This window comes from Vigna unguiculata, chromosome 10 (genome assembly GCF_037176805.1).
Source record: "Vigna unguiculata cultivar grain cowpea cultivar isolate G323 ecotype 2 chromosome 10, ASM3717680v1, whole genome shotgun sequence".
Classification (NCBI taxonomy): domain Eukaryota; kingdom Viridiplantae; phylum Streptophyta; class Magnoliopsida; order Fabales; family Fabaceae; genus Vigna; species Vigna unguiculata.
Genome location: NC_140801.1, coordinates 31,186,420 through 31,191,526, shown reverse-complemented (window position 1 = coordinate 31,191,526; position 5,107 = coordinate 31,186,420). Strand labels below are relative to the sequence as shown.

The following is a 5,107-nucleotide window of genomic DNA, read 5'->3' as shown; positions in this document are numbered from 1 at the left end:
CTCCTTCCTTGAAGTGAACTCACCTTTGCCTTATCTTGCTTGCAAGTGGCGGCACCATCACTCATCTCTAGGGTTTGGTTGGCTTAGATCCCCCCCTATGAGTGGCGTGCTTCTTCCATTGTTCATCTTCTATGCTTTCCATTTTTATTGTTTCTTCTTTCATTTTGCTCTTTAAGTGTTGTTATTTCCATGTGTGTTTTAAGCTTGAATCTAACTCTCTTCTTCCTTTCATGAGCTTGAGAAATGAACCTTCACATCTAGATAGCTTGCTATCTTAATGTCCAGTGGGATTTTTCAAAAAGCTTTCTTAAACAACTTCACCATATTCATAACCCTAAAAGAAAACAAGATAATCCTTCATCAAGATGGGTATGGATGCTGAGAAAGATAGTGTGCAAGAAATCAAGAGAGGAAAGAAACCCACAGATGGAGAAGGAAATTCAATCAATTGGGAGAAGAAAGAAGAAGAGAATGCATTTGACAATAATGGAATTCTGAAGGGTGAAGAAAAATCACTTTTCCCGTGCAATGAAAGAGTGGAGTTGCCTACATTTTAACAGAATGGCCCCCAAGGATCAAATGATCAACAAATATACACCTAACCTCCAATAACATGGAAGAAAATGCAGTCTAAGGGTTTAAGGGTTCAAGACTTGGGAAAAAAGATCTAAGAACCTTTCTTGGGAAGATCTTGCAACAACTCAACTAAGGATAGTTGGAGGCAACAAAAGAAGCATGTTATTTGAGAGCTAAGCAATAGTAACATAGATTTGGAGTGGGGAAATTTTACTTGACAGTTTGACAACAGTAACATGGACTGGGAGTGGGGAAAATTTCATCCAACAATTCAAGATATTGGTGTCACAAGTAAATCCAACACTAGAAGATCGGTTGAGGGAGTATTTCTTGGCAAACCTCCAAACTCTATAATCAATTGTCGAACCAAATGGAAATCGCCAATCTCACAAACCACACATACAGGGAGTTTAAAACAACACTCACCAAGGATGAAACAAAACCAGAATTAATCATGTGTCAGCAAAATTATACACTCAGAAACCATATCTACTCCTTTAATTGAACAAAACTCAAAATTCATAGTAGACTCATCACCATTTCGAAAAACAGGAAAATCAATCTAATCATGCAAACTCCAATGCCATAAGTAATACCCATAATTAAGTTCAGTAATGAAACCCAAAACTCACTCCAAACACATTATCACATATTATATGCTCACTTGCCCAAACAATTTCAAGCGTCACAGTAAAGAATCAAAGCAAGAACACAGCTCTCCTAGAATATTACATTCATCCAATTATAACCACACGAATCAACATGAAGCTAATTTCCAGGGACAATTAAACAATAACATGAGATTAAACAATAACATCCTAACAACAGTACTCGCCCTTTCGATGAACTCAAAACAAATGAAACCTCAAATGTTAAGGCAAATTATGCAAATTCACGAACAAATAAACACCCACCCGTTTCATTTTGGGTGCAGATAGAAGTTTCCCCCTGCAATAATGCTGAGCCAATATATAACAACAGAAAAAGCTTCATGCCATAATCCTAACAAAAAAGTTAGAAGCATCGGGCAGCAAAACCCCAAATGAACTAGAACGCATTCGTTCAATAGCACTGCGCAATATTACAACACAACAGTGAAATTAGAATTCCTAACCTAGTTGGTATTAGCAGCAATAGCTTCGCCAGAAATGAGAAGACGTTGTAGCAGCGGCGATTGGTGCGCGTGGAGATTCTTCTTGGCCAAGGTGGAAGCGCGAACCTGTAGGAGCTGAGATGTGTTGGTGGAACTCCTTGAATGAAGGTGAAGAAGAGAGCTCCATGGGTTGGCGGAAGCAGGGTGAAGGATGAAGGTTGTTCTTGGAATTAGAGTGAAAGGTGAGTAATGAACTCTATCTTAGACAAGATAGAGGAAGGTGGCTAAAGGATATGATTCAATCCTCTAGCTTAAGTAACTCTCAATAGGCAATAGGACTCTCAACACTAGGCATCTATTGCTTAAAATTCAAGAGTGATTACAATAATCTAAAATTTAGGCTTTTATATGAAAGTAAATACACATAAACACTATTATCACTTGGATGAGAAAGGCATTCAATCTTCGTGGAAGATGGCTTGGAGAAAGAGCAATGCTCACGACCATTGGATGATGACTTGAAAAAGGACGAAGAATTCCTAGACCTTGGATCCATGAGGTGTAGCAAGAAATGTTGACTTCCACTTAGTCCACCTTGGACTTTTGTTAGCTCATGGGCCAAATCTCCTATTGGGCTTAGTCAAGCCCAATTTTAGCAATTCAAATACACATTGTTTGACTTGTTATTCTAAAAAACAAGGTCTAAACAATGGGCCAATCTTATTGCTATTCTACTGCTATTTGATACACCTCTTCAAATCTTCACATCTTCTTTGGCCCATGTGAAGAGTGTGAGAAGCCCCAATTTTAGCAATTCAACTACACATTGTTTGACTTATTATTCTAGAAAACAAGGCCTAAACAATGTGCCAATTTTATTGCTATTCTACTGCTATTTGATACACCTCTTCAAATCTTCACATCTTCTTTGGCCCATGTGAAGAGTGTGAGAAGCCCATGTGGATTTGAGCCATCTTGGATGAAGCCCAATTGGATCTTTTTGATTATGTCCCTTGTTATTGGGCCCTTTGATGGGCTTGGGCTTGAAGGTGTACCTTGTCTTGATAATGGGCTTGTTGGGTTCACATCATCCCCTCCCCCTTGAAGAGGATTTGACCTCCAATCCTGGTGTTCATCATCCATGGATCCTACAAAAGGAATTAAATCATATATATTGAAAGTGGAATGAACACGATACGCATAAAGAAGATCTAATTGATAATCAAGAGTATATCTATAGTAGAGGACAAAAGAAGAAAGTCTAGTTGTATGTTGAAAGTTACTTGAAAAGAAACAAGGTCGACTTCATAAAAGAAAATTGGTGTACTTTGGGTTATCTTAAACTTAGTAGGCAACATCAACCCAAAGTAGGATTTTGCAAAATCTTTTGAGGAGTTTAAAATAATGAATGAAGGTGGAAAAACATTTTTAGAAAGAACCAAGACAAAAGAATTAATGGAAGATAAGGTAGAGTGTAAAGATGGAATCACTCCCTTTGGAAGCTTGACCTGGAGGTCTATGCAAGGATGTTGTATCTTTACTGTCCTAGACAATAGTTCCTTTGCTTCTTTCCTCTTTTCTTTTAAACTCTTCCTCTTTTCTTTTTAATTCTTCCTCTTGTCTTACTCTCTCTTTGTCTTCATACTCTTTTCTTTCTTTTTCCTCCTTCTCTTTTCTCAACATCTCCTCTACCTTTCGTTCTTCTTTGTCTCTCATTTCTTTTTCAACTTTTTTTCTTTCTCTTGCTCTCTTTGTTTTTGGAATGCTCTTTCTCTTTTCTCCCACAAGAGTATGTCACATCGCTTTTTATACTTAGTTGCACGACGGAGGAACTGTGGCTCATTTTCAATGAAATTCATACCTCTCTCCACAAGTTCTCTCAACTCACGTTTGAGTGCTTGAGTTCTCTCAAAATTGTCGCCTCAGGCAAGCCCTCAAATCCTCCCAATTTCGAATGGCATATTTTCTACCAATGTGAACCAGATTCTATCTTGAATGCCACCACTCATGTAACATCCCTAAGGAATATTACTAAAAATAAATAAATAAAAGAAATAAATTAAATCAAAGGTCGCATTAATAATACTCCCAACGCGGGAAAATTTAAATTCATGAAAAGCACGCGCCAACACTCATAACATAAACATTAAAATGTTACAAGTTTCCAAAATTCGTGTTTATAATAAAACATCGTAAATACATAAGAGAAAATCCCTAGCTCAAATCCCAAAGTTAGCCCTCACTCCATCGGCTGGACATCCTCAGCTTCACCTGTTTCAACATCTGCTCCCATGTAACGAATCACACGATCATCGCCATACACAAACTGAGAAAAAATAAAATAACAGATAGACAATATGCAAAGTAAATCATACACCCATCTTATTCATTCTACATAGTTCTTGGCCAAGACCCTAACCCCAAGGCTTTGTAGCCTTCAAATCACACAAGTTAGCCTTGGACTCGGGAATATGATGCTCACACGAACCTACCCGCTCGTGGTCCTACCTCTACGAACCTCTTCGCTCGTAGTCCTGCTCTACGAACCTCCCCGCTCGTAGTCCTGCTCTACGGACCTGCCCACCCGTAGTCCAACATATGTGATCCACCAGCCCCGTACCTCCCCGCACGTGACATCTCTAGACGTGAGCACGGAACATACGAACCTACCTCGCTCGTATCCCCCCGTGAGAGTAACTGGATATGAACCTTCCCGCTCATATCATCATATGTTAACCTCCATCCATGAACCTACCCGCTCATGGCACAACATCTCCCGATCCACGCAAAGCATCATTGCCAGTTATAAACAACACACACAACTCATAACCTGCTGCGCAAGCGCCTGGCGCATCACCCAGCACCGCTTGGCGAAACAGGTTCAGGCCGCCTGGCGGTTTACGTCCCACCTCAAGCGCTAGGTTCTCGAACAAAAGCTCGCTTCCTCGCGTCCGCCTGGCGGATCTCACCTCACCGCTAGGCGCCAGCCTTTGCAGACCCCCTTTCTGGGTCTTCGACCGCCTGGTGCACCCAGTCTAGCCGCCAGGCGCCGTGATAGTACAGTACCAGTCACTAAGTTCACCTCTCTTTCAAATTATCCCACACTCCCCTAATCTTTCCAAGGTAACAAATCAATCTTGGTTAATCCCACTCTTATTCTAAATTTCCTAGCCAGCCTCATGACTGATTGTGGTACCCATAACTCCCATTCCAAATTCCCTATCTCACCTACGATTCGCCAATTCCCTCCAAATTTATACCATAAATTCTCCAAATTCCTAATGAAACCACACCGTACATTTCCTCATACCACATTCCCTGCTCAAATGGCATTATCACAGTACCACACTCCCTACTCAGTTAATTTTATAATTCATTTTACACAAATCATGGTAATACCTCGAATCTTAATCTAACTATCTCGTATTGCAGCGATGC

At 40.1% G+C, this 5,107-nt stretch overlaps 1 long non-coding RNA gene across 1 annotated transcript; it reads right to left on the bottom strand.

Annotated features, from left to right (window-relative positions):
* Nucleotides 1–1,419: 1,419 nt before the first annotated feature.
* On the bottom strand, nucleotides 1,420–2,026 carry LOC146882378 (uncharacterized). The gene is made up of 2 exons (XR_014984990.1): nucleotides 1,691–2,026; nucleotides 1,420–1,524 (listed from the first exon to the last, which is right to left on the bottom strand). It is a non-coding gene; the product is annotated as an uncharacterized LOC146882378 (long non-coding RNA).
* Nucleotides 2,027–5,107: the final 3,081 nt, after the last annotated feature.